Here is an 18,128-nt window from a genome sequence, read left to right as displayed (position 1 = left end):
TTTTCCTTGAATGGCCATGTACTTTATAATTTTGATTGAAAAAGAGAAGAGAAAATTACAATTTTGAAATAGGAAACTGATGCATCATTTATGCATGATTATAACAGAAGTTTTATTTATTCAGTGATGACTAACAGTCATTGCATTGATCCATTAATTTTTCACATTTTTTCAGTAACAGAAATTTTTTTTTCAAATGTTTAAGCATTAACAATAGGGTATATTTCATATATGAAGTTATAGCTACTACCAACAACTCTACCTCCTTTTTTATCGTCACCGCAGCTTGGAAACTCACCAATTATACCATCAAGGCACTTCTTACAATCACTGTTAGAAATGTCCTTTGTGCACTGAGTCAATCCATAAAGTTTTTGTGATCCATACAACTCCATCTCTCTAGTGGCATACAGTTTGGGAGTTGCATAAGCTTCATTCGCCAATTGACTTAGCAATTCCTTAGTCTTTTAATTGAATGAAACGGGATCAATCACAAAATTTGAGTTCAACATGTAAAACTTGTTTTGGTTATCAATCTAGCCAAAGAATTTTGTCTTTGAATACTTCGAAAGATAATTATTGTACTCGATAATTGTGTTGGGCTTGAAGCAATAAATATAACAATGCAAAAGTAATATATTACAATAAACCTATAGTAATAGACAACAATTAATAATCAACAATGTAAAAAAAAAAAAGCACACCAAGATTTACATAGAAAACCCTTTAGTGTAGAAAAAAAAAATCATGGACCATCGAAAAAATTTTCACTATCAAATAATAAATATACAAAGTTTTCTTTAGCTAAAACTAAAGCCAATCAACAACTAGGAGACAATTAGAGAAATCTCACCAAATAGGTGACTCAACAAATACACCATGGATTTATTTCTAGAAAGTTTTAAACTCGATTTTTATTGTTCAAAATGTAAAACTCTGAATCATAAACATACAAATAAAATTTTAGCTCAATCGGATCATGGATCGACTTCTGTTCAACCAACTCTCCCTTATTTTTTTTCTCTCTATTTTTCTAGCTTTTTTTTTTTTTTTTTTTTCTTGTTTGCGACGTCACTTTTTTTTTTCACCTTAAAACAGTCATAACTCTTTTTATTAAGTAGCTAGGACTTTCTTAAGGAAGCCTAAAAATATAAGGCCCATAGCCTCTGAATAGTAAAAAAACCCATGAGGTTGGACTCCATTTTCTTAACAATCTCTTCTTTCAGTCCCATTAGGAAGAGATTCATCACCATAACAATTTTATTTATAATATACTTTGGCCAAGGAACTTATTTTGGTCAAGTTACTACAAAGCTTAAGTTCCTTTCTGGGAAGTTTTTTAATTAATATATCTACTACATTCCTTTCAGTATAGATTTTCTTTAATAATATCTGCTGTTTTTCAATCACTGAATGTAACCAATGATATCTAACATCAATGTGCTTCGTTCTAGAATGTTACATGGCATTCTTACTCAAATCTAAAGTACTTTGGCTATCACAGAACACCACGTACTCTTTCTGATTCAACTCCAATTTAAGAAAAAAATGTTTCATCCAAAGCATTTCTTTACCTGTTTCGATTGTTGCAATATACTTAGCCTCTATAGTAGATTAAATAACACATTTATGCAATTTAGACTACCAAGACACAGCTTCTCTTACAAAAGTGAACAAATATCCTAAAGTAGATTTTCTATCATCAAGATTACCGTCATATCAGTATCAATAAACCTTTTTAGAACTGGTTGTGAAACTTCATAACTCAAGCACATTTTTAAAATGCCCCTCAAATATCTAAAAATTCATTTCACTGCTTCTCAGTAAACCTTTCTTGGATTAGAAAGAAATTTGCTTACTACACCAATTGTATGAGCAATGTTAGGCCGTGTGCAAACTATAAGATACATAGAATCGATTGCAAAAGAATAAAGAATACTAGACATAGCTAGTTGCTCTTCCTTAGTCATCAAACAAGATTTTTTACTCAGATGAAAATGGTTAGCAAGTGGATTGCTAACTGATTTAGCACATAGATTGCTAACTGATTTAACATGTTGCATGCTGAATCTACTAAACACTCGTTTAACATACTTTTCTTATGACAACCACAGCTTTTTAGCTCTTCTATCTCAGATAATGTCCATATCAAAAATCTGTTTTGCTAGACCTAAATCTTTTATGTCAAAAGACTTAGATAATTATTTTTTCAACCTGTGAACTATACCGGCATCTTATCCCACAATTAACATATCATCAACATATAATAAGAGAGTAATGAAGTTACCATCAAAAATTTTTTTGACATACATAAAAGAATCTGTTACAGTTCTTTTATAACTATGACTCACCATAAAAGAATAAAATTTTTTATACTACTGTCGCGGAGCTTGTTTCAAGCCATACAAGCTTTTATTCAATTTGTAAACTAAGTATTCTTTTATTTTTACTTCAAAACTCTTAAGTTGATTCATATAAATATCCTCTTACAAATCACCATGCAAAAATGCAGTCTTAACATTAAGTTGCTCAAGTTCAAGATTCAAATTTTGTTATTCAATAAATTTGATATTAAAATTTGATTAATATTTACAATTTTTTTTACCTCTAAAATACGACTTCATTTAAAAAAAACTTTACATAAATTATTTTTTATTGCATTTAATTAGTGTGGTTCTCGAGAAGTTATTTCCTCTAGAGAAAAGAGAAAAGGCAGGAGAACAACAGCAAAGTCAACTTCTGAGACCATTAAGGAGTGAAACGTCAAAGGATGAACTTTCCTGTTAGGGGAATTTATATGGGACTTCCAAACTATTTTATATATATATATATAAAGCCTTTTATAGAGCATCTAAATTGTTAATTTGATTTAATTAAATTTAATATTGTTAAGTTGAACCCACATCAACATTTATCCACATCAACATTTATCTCCTAAAACTTAAAAATTGTATATTGCAATATACATATTAATTTATATTAAACTCCTTGAAGAACTTTATAAATAGCCTCACAAATTGGATGGGATTAGCAACATATATAAGATACCCAAACATTCAAGATTGAAAGAAGGACAATATATTCACCTACTAATTCACTAGGACAATTAACACAATGCTAAATTCAAAGCTTAAAGAAACTGGGCGCCCAACGAGCAGATGGAGAGCAAATGAGAGGCTAGTTTTCAACAATACTTTGTTGTGAGTAAAAAGAGTGGCTCTTTTCTCTGGTCACTGTCTCTTAGCTAGTGGGAAAAGAAAACTCTTCCTTGAATGGCCATGTACTCCATAATTTTGATTGGAAAAGAGAAGAGAAAATTACAATATTGAAATAGGGAGCTGATGCATCGTATATGCATGATTGTAACAGAAGTTTTATTTGTTCAGTGATGACCGACGGTCATCGCATTGATCCATTAATTTTTCACATTTTTTCAGTAACAGAAGTTCTTTTTTTTTTTTTTTTTTCAAATTTTTAAGCATTAATAAAAGGGTATATTTCATATCTGACGTTACAGCTGCCACCAACAACTCTACCTCCTTCTTTCCCGTCACAGCAGCTTGGAAGCTCACCAATTATACCGTCAAGACACTTCTTACAGTCACCGCTGGAAATGTCCCTTGTGCACTGAGTCAATCCATAAAGTTTCTGTGATCCATACAGCTCCATCTCTCCAGTGGCATACAGTTTGGGAGTTGCATAAGCATCATTGGCCAATTGACTTAGCAGTTGCTTAGTCTTCTGATTGAATGAAATGGGATCGCTCACAGAATTCGAATTGTACATGTAGAACTTGTTCTGGTTATCAATCTGGCCGAAGAATTCTGTGTTTGAATACTTCAAAAGACAGTTATCGTACCAGATAATTGCACCTCTGTTGTCAGGGCAGCGTTTGCGGATTTCACTGCCTGCTTCAACAACACAGGTTTTGCAATCTGGGGTTGACACATCGCCTCTACAAAGGGCAAGCCCAAATGCTTGGTTCGGCTGCTGCCCTAGAATGCCGAGGCCAAAACCTGGGGGAGGAGCTTGAATGGAGAGGTAACCAATAAGCTTGTTTAAGTTTCCTTCATAAGTGTCATAGGCAGTGAAATTCCCTGCAGAGTTTGAACAAAAATGGAAGAGAGGGTCAACTCCAAAAGCTGTTTGGAGAAGGAAAGCAAAGGTTAACAGATGAAGAAGGGAGGCAAATCTTGAAGAAGACATTGTTGAAACTAATGATGATATAATGCAATTAGCTTGTTTGTTTCAGCTTAGGACCATGAAACTGTTATTTATAGGGAAAATTTCAGGTTTGACCAAGGAGATTATAGGTTTAGGAGGCTGACCTTTTTAGTTTTTTCTGCTCTATTTTCTTCACTGTGCAAGCAAGGTGACAAGAAACTTTCAAATGTGGGCTGCGGCGGTCAGACAATTCTTTAATGGGTAAGCTGAAAACGCACTTATTCATCAACTATAATGCAGTAGTTGTGGAAATTACCATATGCGATAGAACAAATCAAACACAATAGCTTGACTCCATGTAATTAAATAAATGTATAAATATTTTTCTATCCAAATCCATTTGGTAAATATGCATGTTGCATGGATAAATTCGTGTATTTCGTGTTTGGTTATTTTATATTTAATATGTATAAACTAAAAAAATTATATCAAAGCTAAATACAAAATGTATATTTTTATTTTTATAAAATCTATATATGATTTTTATTAAAATTTTAAACTATATTACTTTCATTTTTTTTCATATATATTTTTATTGTGTATTATGTTTAAAATTACTAAGTACAAATAAGTGTTTAATTTCATAGAAAACCTACTAAAATCCTTTTAACATGGGATATTTTTTGGCAAAAATTGTAAATATATATAGGAATAGCAGTGGAGCGGATATTCGCTATTTTTTAGATATTCATATCCCAATCTATTTAATATTTATAATATTGAATCCATTTAAATATCAATTTAAGTTTAATATTCTTATCTAAATTCATATATGTTTAAATAAATACTATTCATTTAAATATCCGAATATGTTAAAATATTTATTTATTTAATTTTTTTGTTAAAATATAAAATAAGCAAGAATTTAATTTAAAATTCAAGTTCTGTCTTAATTAATAATAAAAAAAGTTATTTTTTAATATTTGAAACTTTTTACAAATATAAAACTTTTATATATTTTATATATGTAAAAGAATAATGAATTCAGATATCATATTTATTGTTATTCATTAAAACTTAAACGAATTCATATATTGGATATTCAAAGATACTATTCGTATCATTCCAAATCTATCATAAATAGTAAATATTTTATTCGAATTCGTTAATTATCTATTTATAACTATTTGAATTCAACATAATCGAATTGAATAGTAATAAATATTAATTTATTTACTATCCATTCCTATCCCTAAATATGTACTATTAAATTAATCAAAATTTTTGTTTGAAAATTGAAAAGAACCAGGAAGTTTACAAGTTCGATGCCCGATGAGATTCTTCAAACACTTAAAAAAAAACCCACAGGAAAAGACATTGCAGATTGTGTCAAATATAGCACCCCCAGATAGAATGTTTTTCAGCTTTGGTATAACCTGTAAACTATATCTATATGACCATTGACCAATATATCTCCTTATTAGGAAAGCTGCTGGTGAACCAGTTCCTTGGCCTTTTCTAAGTTCTAAAAGTTCATTTCACACCGTTTTTCTTTTGTATATTAATAATTATTGAAGGAATTTTTTTATACGAAAGATGGCTAGGTCTAGGGGTATTGGAGAAGGTACTTTCTTGTTCTTGTTTTATTACATAAACTAGATTTTAGGTGGCTATGATCACTGCAGCACGAAAAATCAAATGTTTGACCAATAAATAAGTAAACCGTATGTAAGAGTTGACCAAGTAGCAATCTCACCATGTCTGCCTCATCAATGTTTTTAAGGATTAGTTTGGCATTGATGTTACAGTTGGAAAAGGTGTAAGTTAGAAAAAAAAAATTGTTTAAAAAGTATGTGATAAAAATGCGTAATTAAAAATTTTAAGTGATTGGTAATTATTTTTTTGCTAAATCAGGTTGGAATTCATTAAGCCAAACAGGTTGCAATCTGGTCAATCATTTAAGTGATTGGTAATGTCATAGCTGTTGAGGCCATTAACCACCGAAAAACCCCAGAAGAAATATTTCCTTTCCTACTTTATGTGGGTGGGTTCGAACTTCAAAGCTATATACAGTTTGGCAATGGCTGCTTGAGCGAGCCTCAAAGCAAGCGAGAGTGTCGCTTTCGAATGCAACACCTTTCCCTTTTACGTCTTGGACGACTTCACCAAATGTACCTTTCAATCTTAATTGACAGAGACGTGAGCTGATGAGAAAATGAGAGAAAACAAAAAATTTAAAGGTCTAATATAATCTAATGCCTTTCTTATCATAGCCAGATAGTTTCCTTGATCTTCTCGTAATCTAACCATGCCATTTCTAGAACGATGCCTAGCTTTTCTTCTATCATATGATTATAACTTTGGCTAATAGAAACCCTTTAAGCACCATGGCATATGGTAAAAGATTAGAAAGATAGGGGAGTTTCGTTGTCTTTTCTACGTAGTTGAGGTTGGCTATTTGTCGCTTCTTCTTTTCCGTCAAAAAACATTATCCGACTTGATCAAACATTAATTGTGATGGAACTTATAATCTTTATGATGAAAAAAATCGTCATTAAATTTGTGATAGAATTGAACAAATTTGCAATGGTATTCTGAATTAAACGTATATATTATATAAAATTTAATTTTTATCTATGACGTGAATAGATTTTTTTGTGATAGATTCTTAGGTTACAGCCAAAGCATTTCCGGTAGTGCATTGCATTCCTTCAATTGCCTTATCTCTCCATTTACGGCCCTTCCTATATACACTGAGCAGTTAAGGTTTTTTGAGGATGCAAATTGGGGAATAAGCTTAGAGCTGTTGGTAACTAGATATATTTCCTCATGAACATATCCATTCCCCTTATCTCTATTCCACAATGATTGTTATTCATATATATGAGCATGCATTTTGACTTTATCTTTGAAAGACAAGAAAACTATTCAGAAGGCTACAAGAGAGCTGATTTTGTCAATTATGAGACAATGACTAAGGACTGATTTGGTGTGATATGAATTTGGTCATGAATATTCTTGTAAATTGTTGTGGTAATTAATCATAAAGTTTAGTTTGAAATAAATTTGGATAGTAATTGTTAGAGGCGACATTAATACATTAATTCATTTTTTGAAAATTTTTTTATATTTAAAATTATCAAAATTTAAATTTTAATTACTGAAATTAAAAATTTAATATTCTATTAACAGACTTTGCAATCCATACCCTCTGCAATGCTCAAATACAAAAAGGTTTTTATAAGTATAAATTCATCAATTAAATGTATATGTTTGTCATATACACGAAACTATATAGATGTTGTGGTTTTTTGGGCTTGGTAAGTGAGCCAGAATTGATGGATCGTGTGGCCCAGATGTTAGTAGAGTAGTCCTCGTTGTTGGGTTCAGAACTTTTCGTTTGTTGGGCTTGTCAGCCCAAGTCAGGCATGGTTTTCACAACTAACTCGGCTTGTGTTCTAATAATAATTTTATTTATTTTCTAATCAAACCTTCGAGTACCCATCACAACAGTCATCGTATTGATCCATAATTTGTTTGATTGCATGAATTATTGATAAAAATCCTTTTATCTAAAATCGCATATTTCTTAACCTAAAAATTTTTTAGATTCCAAATTTAATCTAATTAATTTATAGAATTATTATTAAAAATAATATTCAATAAATTTAACATTAAAATTTGATTAATATTTATAATTTTTTTATACCTCTAAAGTATGACTTCGTTTTAAAAAAATTTTACATAGGTTATAATTTATTGCATTTAATTAGTTCGATTCTCAAGAAGTTATTTCCTCCACATAAAAGAGTAAAGCTAGGAGAATAATAACAAAGAACTTCTTAGACCATTAAAGAGTTACATGTCAAAGGATGGACTTTCATGCTAGGGGAATTTATATAGGACTTCCAAACTATTATATATATATATATATATATATATATAAAGCATTTCATATAGCATCTAAATTGTTAACTTGACTTAATTATTGATAAGTTAAACCCAAATAAACATTTATCTCCTAAAACTTAAAAATGGTATATTGCAATATACATATTGAATTATACTAAACTCCTTGAAAAACTTTATAAATATTCTCACATTGTATGGGATTTGAAACATATATAAGATACCCAAACATTTAAGATTGAAAACAAGCACAATATATTCACCTACTAATTCACCAGGATAATTAACACAATGTTAAATTCAAAGTTTAATGCAAAAATGTTTGTTGTTGGAAGAGGAACCGTCTTTATTACATTGTAAATTATCCGTAATGTCAACATGCATGCAACAATGTTCTCCATTGATTAAGGCAAACCATCCGTTAAATATTGGCTCAAATTCTAATTAAGAATTAGTTTGAATTCCAATATCTGGTAATTAAGTTTATTTAAGGATAAATGTTTTTAATGGATAAGAGTTTTTAGTAAATAAAAATTATAAGTGATCAAGTAATGGAGTTCGAAGCTTTATAAGTATAGAGTAAATATTAACATTTAGAATTATGATAGAGAGTTATGAGATTTCTATATAGGAGATAGGTTAGTAGGGATGTGAAAAAGAATTTATTCAAAAAAATACTGATTGTATAGAATAAAGGATATTTCATAAGTTATACACTAAGAAGTATGAAAACTGAGATTGTTTTGGGGGCTTGAAATTAGTGTTTATTTGTGGTATTTTGTACTCTTTGTAATTACATTTATAGTGAATTTTCTATCTCATTCAAGGATGTAATTGAGTTGAACTGCGTTAAATATTACATTTTGTATGTAATTTATTTCGTGTTAATCTTGTCGTGAAATTTGTTCTGCTTAAAAAATCCCAACAACTAATATCAGAGCCAGGTTACCAACATTTCATTGTGAGCTGAGTATAGAAACTCTTCCCTGTGGCCTGATGTATGAAAATGAGAGATTATTAAGATTATCTCACATTGATTGTGGAAGGGGATTTCTTATTGCAAATTATGTTCGTGAGATCAGAAATATATAAGAGAAAATGTTACAACAAGATGTTAGTTATAGGTAGAGTCAACTAAGTGAAGTTGATTTGGCTACATATAAGTATTTACCACTTATGTGAATCAAGTGGAGTTAGCATTAATTCAATCATGTGTAGTTGACATTTTTTGAAGGTCAATATTGTGGTAAAATTTGTGTTAAAGTAGACATTTGTTAGATATTGACTCAAATTCTTATTAAGAATTAGTTTGAATTCCAGTGAAATTTTATTAGTTAAAGAATTACTTGGTAATTGAGTTTATTTAAGGATAAGTATTCTTAATGAGTAAGAGCTCTTAGTTAATAGAAATTCTTAATGATTAAGTAACGAAGCTTAAAGCTTTATAAATATAAAGTAAGTATTAACTTTTATAATTATGAGATCTCTATACGAGAGATAGCTTTGTAGGGATGTGAAAAAGAATTTGTTCAAAAAAACACTAGCCCATAAGTTATATATTAGGGAGAATGGAAACTAGGATTGTTTCAGAAGCTCGATATTAGTGTTTGTTTATAGAGTTTTGTATTCTTTGTAATTTCTACATTTATAGTGGATTTTTTCTCTCATCCATAAATGCAATCAGTTGGGCTGAACCATATTAAATATTACCTCTTTCATGTGATTTATTTTATATTGATCTCATTGTGAAATTTGTTTTGCTTAAAAAATCCCAATAGAAGAAAGGTGAAGGTTTATTTGACCTAAAACGATATTTCAGCTTAAAGAAATTGGGCGTCCAATGACCGGATAGAGAGTAAATGAGAGGTAAGTTTTCAACAATACTTTGTTGTGTAAAAAAAATGGCTCTTTTTTCTAGTCACTATATTTTAGCTAGTGAGAAAATAAAACTCTTCCTTGAATGGCCATGTATTCTATAATTTTGATTGGAAAAGAGAAGAGAAAATTACAATGTTGAAAGAAAACTGATGCATCATATATGCATGATTGTAACATAAGTTTTATTTATTCAGTGATGATCGACAGTAATCGCATTGATCCATTAATTTTTCACATTTTTTCAGTAATAAAATTTTTTTTTTCAAATGTTTAAGCATTAACAAAAGGGTATATTTCATATCTAAAGTTACATCTGCCACCAACAACTCTACCTCCTTCTTTACCATCATAGCAGCTTGGAAGCTTACCAATTATACTGTTAAGACACTTTTTATAGTCACCGCTGGAAATGTCCCTTGTGCATTGAGTCAATCCATAAAGTTTCTGTGATCCATATAACTTCATCTTTCCAGTGGCATACAATTTAGGACTTGCATAAGCTTCATTCGTCAATTGACTTAGTAGTTCATTAGTCTTCTGATTGAATGAAATGAGATTGCTCACATAATTCGAGTTCAACATGTAGATCTTGTTTTGGTTATCAATTTGGCCAAAGAATTCCATTTTTGAATACTTTAAAAGATAATTATCATACTAGATAATTATATTAGGTTTAAAGCAATAAACACAACAACGTATAAGTAATATATCACAATAAACTCACAGTAATAGATAATAATTAATAATCAACAATGTAGAAAAAAATAAAACACACTAAGATTTACGTGAAAAATCCTCTAATATAGAGAAAAAAATTATGGACCATCAAAAAAATCTTTATTATCAAATAATGGATATACAAAGTCTTTTTCTAGCTAAAACTAGAGCTAATCAACAACTAGAGAGACAATTGGAGAAATCTTACCAAATAGGTGACTTAACAAATACACCATGAATTTGTTCCTAGAGAGTTTCAAACCTGATCTTTATCGTTCATAATATAAAACTCTGAATCATAAACCTGTTGACAAAATTTTAGCTCAATCAGATCACGAATCGACTTTTGTTCAACCAACTCTCTTTTCTCTCTATTTTTTGGCTTTTTTTTCTCTTTTCTTTTCTTAGTTTATGGCGCCACCTTCCTTTTTTTTTACACCTTAAAATAGCCTCACATCTTTTTATTAAGTAATTAAGACTCTCTTAAGGAAGCCTAAAAACACAAAGCCCATGGCCTTTGAATAGTAAAAAAACTCATAGGGTTGAACCCCATTTTCCTAACAATCTCTCCATTCAGTCCAATTAGAAAGAGATTCATCACCATAGCAGTTTTATTTAAAATTTACCTTGGCCAAAGAACCCATTTTGACCAAGTTATTGCAGAGCTCAAGTTTCTCTCTGAAAAGTGTCTTAGTTAATATATCTGTTATATTCTCATCAGTATGGATTTTTTCAACAATATCTATTGTTCCTCAATCACTGAACGTAATCAATGATATCTAACATTAATGTAGTTCATTTTAGAATGGTATATGACATTCGTACTCAAATCTAAAGCGTTATAGCTATCACAGAACACCACATACTCTTTTTAATTCAACTCCAATTCAAAAAGAAAACATTTCTTCCAAAACATTCTTTACCTGCTTCAGTTGTTGTAATATACTCAGCTTCTGTAGTTGATAAAGCAATACACTTCTGTAACTTAAACTGTCAAGACACAACTTCTCCTGTAAAAATGAATAAATACCCTAAAGTAGATTTACTACCATCAAGATCACCTACCATGTCAACATTAATAAATCCATCTAGAATTGATTGTAAAACTTTATAACTCAAGCATATTTTTGAAGTACCCTTTAAATATCTAAAAATTCATTTCACTGCTTTTCAATGAATTTTTTCCTGATTAGAAAGAAATTTACTCATTACACCAATTGCATGAGTAATGTCAGATCATGTGCAAGCCATAAGATATATCATATAGCTAACTATAGAAAAATAAGAAATAATAAACATAACTAGTTACTCTTTTTTAGTCACCGGATAAGATTTTTTACTCAGATGAAAATGGTTGACAAGTGGACTACTAACTGATTTAACATGTTGCATATTGAATCTATTAAACACCTGTTGAACATACTTTTCTTGTGATAACCATAACTTTTTAGCTCTCTTATACCAAATAATGTCCATACCAAGAATTTACTTTGCTGGACCTAAATCTTTTATGTCAAAAGATTTAGATAATTGTTCTTTTAACCTATGAATCATACCAATATCTTGTCCCATAATTAACATATCATCAATATATAATAAGAGAATAATGATATTACCATTAAAAGTTTTTTTGACATATACACAAGGATTCGCTACCATTCTTTTATAGTTATGGCTTACCATAAAAGAATCAAATTTTTTGTACCATTATCGTGAAGCTTGTTTCAAGCTATACAAGCTTTTTTTTAGTTTGTAAACTAAGTGCTCTTTTTTTTTTTACTTTAAAACCTTCAAGTTGATTGATATAAATATCTTCTTGTAGGTCATCATGTAAGAATGTAGTCTTGACATTAAGTTACTCAAGATTAAGATTCAAACTTACTGTTAATCCCAATACCATTTTAAATGAAACTCATTTCACGATTGAAAATAAGATCTTATCAAAATCGATGCCTGGTTTTTAAAAAAAATCTTTCACCATCAATCGAGCTTTGTATCTTACTAGCTTATCATTATTCTTTTTCAACTTGAACATCAATTTATTTTTTAAAGACTTTTTTTCTTTCAAAAGTTTAACAAGATCATATGTATCATTTTTTTGTAATGACTCTATTTATTCTTTCATTATTTTTAATCAATGCTTTCTATCTGGAGTAGTCTGCACATTTTGGAAGCTTTTTGACTCCCTCTCACTTATAACTAAAAAAAAATTTAAACTTGGATACCTAATAGATGGCCTGTGCTCTCTAGTAGATCTCTTCGACTGAAACTGTACACTATCTAATATCGAAGGTAGCTCCTCCTACTCAACACTTTTAGGTAGAGAGGATTACTCCTTATATTTAAAACTGATTGCATCTAACTCATCACTAACTCTGGTTGGCTCATTTGTATCCCAAAGTTTTATTTTTTGCTCATTTTTATCATCTGTGGCTTTTTCTTATGAAATTTCTGTCGGTGTTGAAACATCACATTCAATAGTAACCTATGTAGTTTTCTCATTTATCTCAAGGTCCGCTATGATTTTTTTTCATGAAAGACTACATCTCTGCTTCTGATCTTTTTTCTTTTCACTGGATCTCATATCTTGTAACCAAATTTCTCATCATTATATCCTACAAACACACATTGTGTAGCTTTACTGTCAAGCTTTGATCTCTACTTTTTTGGCACATGTATGAATATTTTACACATAAAAACTTTCAAGTGAAATTATGAAGCATCTTTCCCTGTCCACACTCATTTTGGAATGTTAAAGCCCAAAAGAACTAATAGTGATCTATTAAGCAAATAACAAACTATGTTGATTGTTTCACTCTAGAATGACTTTGATAATTTTACCATCTTCAACATACATCTGATCATTATACTGTGATGTTCTAGGTTTTGTCATCTCATGCTTGATCCTATGCTTTAAACAATACTCTTTAAAGTCATTGGATGTGTATTTTTCACCATTATCAGTTTGAACATACTTTAAGGGTAGCTCTGTCATCTTTTTCACCATGGCATGAAATTTTTAAAAATACTATAATATTTGGCTTTTGTTTTTTAACATATATACTCAAGTCTTACATGAAGTATCATCAATAAAAATAATAAAATACTTACTACCCCTAATAACTCAACCTTAATGGGATCACATACGTAAAAATAAATTAATTCTAATCTATTTTCTTTTCTCTGAGAACTTTTACAAAAAAAACTCTACGATGCTTATCAAACAAACAATGATCACATGAATCGAAGGACATACCTTTGGTCAAAGGAATGAAAGACTACATTGCCAAAACCTATAACCCTTTTTTACTCATTTGTGCCAGCCTCTTATGCCATAAGTTTTCTGAAGCATCATCCTTAATGGTATTTATCTGGTTATTGTTCAATTGCATCCATGTCTTGTACATTGTGTAGCATAGTTTTTCTATTGCAACTATCATAGATCCTTTAAGAAGTTGTCACAATCCATTCTTTTGTTGACTCTCATGTCTTTCTTTATCAAGGACATTAATAGCAAGCAAGTTCATTCTCATATCTATAATGTGTCTGACATCCTTCAAGTCAACATACAACCTATACTAGATTGTATAATAATATCACCAATCCCAATAATCTATGACACATTCTTGTTTCTCATTTTGGTGTAACCAAAGTTTCTTACTTTGTAAGTTGTAAATAACTTTCTCTTAGGAACACAATGATATGCCACTCCTATGTCAACTATTCACTCAATATCGGGATCACCAATATGATTACAATTACCATATATATAAATCAAAGTAACTGAATTATTATATGAATTTACTACTGTAACATTATATCATCTAAACTCTTGCTTTTCTCATATTTTTACTCTTACTTCAAGATTTTATAGTGTCATTTTATATGACCTGTTTTACCATAATGGAAACACTTTACTTATCTGTGGACTTAGATCTATGTTTAGACTTACTATGACCTTTTGAGTTCTGATCTCTGTTGATGTTTTTACCTCTATTTTCTATGACCATAACTTGATTTTCAGGGTTTACATCTTTTTACCTTACTTTTTCATTAAGCATAATGTCTTTTACCATCTCTAATATCACCTTGTAATCAGGAGATGAATTAAAAACAATCATAACTAAAGTATTCCAGTTGTCTGACAATGAACCCAAAAGAAATAATGCCTTCATTTCATTATCTATCTTAAGCTTCATAGTAATCATTCGATTAAATACATCTTGAAAATCACTCAAGTGCTTTGTAATAGATCGTTCATCCATATACTGTAAAGTTACAAACTTTTTAACAAGTATAACTTTATTTATACTTGTTTTTCTCTCATACAATGTTGTCAATTTTTTCAAACAGTGTGGGTATCTGTCTCCTGCGCTGCATGATAAAACACATTGATATCAACCCATTTTCTAATTGTAGCCAGCGTCTTTTTGCCTAACTTCTTTTAGCTTTTATCTTTCATATCTGCTAGTTTAGTCGAATATTCCAATATCGGTTCATACAAATTTTTACAATATAAATGATGTTCCATCATACGCTTTCAAATTGAATAATTTGATGCTGTCAATTTTATCATGGAACCTATATCACCTTTCATAATCTCAAACATAATTTACTTCTGTCTTAGGCTACTTCTATATCGATGTCTCAAAATAACTCTCACTCTGATAACACTTGTTGGGCCTGAAGTAATAAACACAGCAATGCAGAAGCAATATATCATAATAATCCCACAGTAATAAACAACAATTAATAATCAACAACGTAAGAAAAATAAAATACACCAAGATTTATGTGAAAAACCCTTTGATGTAGATGAAAAAAATCACGGACCACTAGAAAAATCTTCACTATTAAATAATGGATATACAAAATTCTTCTCTAGCTAAAACTAGAGCTAATTAACAATTTGAGAGACAATTAGAGAAATCTCACCAAATAAGTGACTCAATAAATACACATTGGACTTGTTTTTAGAGAGTTTTAAACCCGAACTTCACTATTTAAAATATAAAATTCTAAATCATAAACTTGCTGACAAAATTTCAGTTCATTTGGATCATGGATCGACTTTGTTCAACCAACTCTCTCTTATCCCTTTTCTCTCTATTTTTTTGGCTTTTCTTTCTCCTTTCTTTTCTTGATTTGTGGCGTCACCTTTTATTTTTTTAACCTTAAAACAACCACATATTTTTTTATTAAGTAGCTAGGACTCTTTTTAAGGAAGCCTAAAAACACAATATGCATGGCCTTTGAGTAGTAAAAAATCCATAGGGTTGGACTCCACTTTCCTAATAAATTGCACCTTTATTGTAAGGGCAGAAGGCAAGCCCAAATGCTTGGTTCGGCTGCTGCCCTAGAATGCTGAGGCCAAAACCTGGGAGAAGAGCTTGAATGGAGTGGTAACCAGTGAGCTTGTTTAAGTTTCCTTCATAAGGTCATAGGCAATTCCCTGCAGAGTTTGAACAAAAATGCAAGAGAGGGTCAACTCCAAAAGCTGCTTGGAGAAGGAAAGCAAAGGTTAACAGATGAAGAAGGGATGCAAATCTTGAAGAAGATATTGTTGAAACTAATGATGATATGATGCAATTAGCTTGTTTGTTTAAGCTTAGGACCATGAAACTGTTATTTATAGGGCAAATTTCAGGTTTGACCATGGAGATGATATGTTTAAGAGGCTGACCTTTTCAGTTTTTTCTGCTCTATTTTCTTCAATGTGCAAGCAAGGTGACAAGAAATTTTCAAACGTGGGCCGCGGCACTCAGATAATTCTTTAATGAGTAAGCTGAAAACGCACTTATTCATCAACTATCACGCAGGAGTAGTTGTGGAAATTACTATATACGATAGAACAAATCAAACACTACAGCCTGATTGCATGCAAAGTTAGCTCCTTCATGATCTTGTAGTATTTTCTGTTCAAACACACACACACATATATATATATATAATTATTTTTTTTCTATCCAAATCCATTTGGTAAACGTGCAAGTCACATTAATAACAATTTATATACCTAATAATTCGTGTATTTGTGTTTGGTTATTTTATATTTAATATAAAACACAAAAGATCATAATTCATATGATCATGTTGAATTCAGAATATATTTTTTGATTTTTATAAAACCTATATATGATTTTTATTAAATTTTATATTATGTTGCTTTTATATTTTTTCACATCGTTAATTTTTATCGTATATTATGTCATATTTAAAATTATTAAGTATAAATGAGCATTTGATTTCATAGATAAAAAACTACTGAAATCCTTTAAACATGGGATATTTCTTGTCAAAAAATGTAAATATATACTATTAAATTAACCACAATTTTTGTTTGAAAATTGAAAAGAACCATGAAGTTTACAAGTTCAATGCCTGATGAGATTCTTCAAACTCTTAAAAAACCCCATGAAAAAAGAAATTGCAGATTGTGTCAAATTAGCACCACCAAATGGAGTGATTTTCAGCTTTGCTATAACCTGTAAACTATATCTAGATGATCATTGACAAATATGTCTCTTAATTAGGAGCTGATGGTGAATCAGTTCATTGGTCTTTCATAAGTTCGAGAAGTTCATTTCACATCCTTTCTCTTTTGTATATTAATAATTATAGAAGGAATTTTTTTTATATGACAGAGGGCTAGGTCTAGGGGAATTGGAGAAGGGACTTTCTTTTTCTTGTTTTATTTCATAAAATAGATTTTAGGCGGCAATGATCACCTCAGCACGAAGAATCAAATGTTTGACCAATAAAGAAGTGTACCATATGCAAGAGTTGACTAATTAGCAGTCTCTCTGTCTGTCTGATCAATGTTTGTAAGGGTTAATTTAGCATTATTGTTATACATGAAAAAGGTTTAAACTGAAAAAATTGTGTTTAAAAGATATGAGGTAAAAAAAGTATAATTAAAAATTTTAAGTTTTTTTTTTTGGCTAAATCAAATTGGAATTCATTAAACGAAACTGGTTACAATCTGGATCAATAATTTAAGTGATTTGTAATGCTGTGATTAACGTTGTAAGGGACCTTTTTGTTCGTGTAATGATTTTGTTGCTATTTGCTTGTCCGGTGGTTGCACTTGGTAAATTAAAATTCGATGTAAAAATAATATAATTTAAAATTTTAATAAAAATTATATATAAATTTTAATAATAATTTAAAAAATATATTTTATATTTTTTTATTTTAACATAAATTATAACATATAATTTTTATATAAAATATAATATACAAATTATTAATATTGTACACGATAGGGTTGCGGATTGATCAGATAGCAAAGATATATAGCAATGTAATATTTGGCAGATCTTGGTGCTGGGAGAACTGGAGTAGGCCAATCCAAAGGATGTGGTGATGCAAAAGCGTAAAGAAATGACAACTCAACTAGGGCTGTAAACGAGCCGAGCCGAGCCGAGTAGTGAGAAGCTCGAGCTCGAGCTCGAGCTCGA

The 18,128-nt window shown here is 30.1% G+C and overlaps 2 pseudogenes; both read right to left on the bottom strand.

The window, feature by feature from the left end:
- Window positions 1-3,351: 3,351 nt before the first annotated feature.
- Window positions 3,352-4,310, bottom strand: LOC111278979 (antimicrobial ginkbilobin-2-like protein pseudogene; annotated as a pseudogene).
- A 1,847-nt stretch (window positions 4,311-6,157) lies between these two features.
- Window positions 6,158-16,370, bottom strand: LOC149517624 (uncharacterized; annotated as a pseudogene).
- Between the last annotated feature and the right edge of the window lie 1,758 nt (window positions 16,371-18,128).

Source organism: Durio zibethinus, chromosome 8 (assembly GCF_047325235.1).
Source record: "Durio zibethinus cultivar Kanyao isolate XHJ-2024 chromosome 8, ASM4732523v1, whole genome shotgun sequence".
Lineage (NCBI taxonomy): Eukaryota > Viridiplantae > Streptophyta > Magnoliopsida > Malvales > Malvaceae > Durio > Durio zibethinus.
This window is presented reverse-complemented; position numbering and strand designations above follow the sequence as displayed.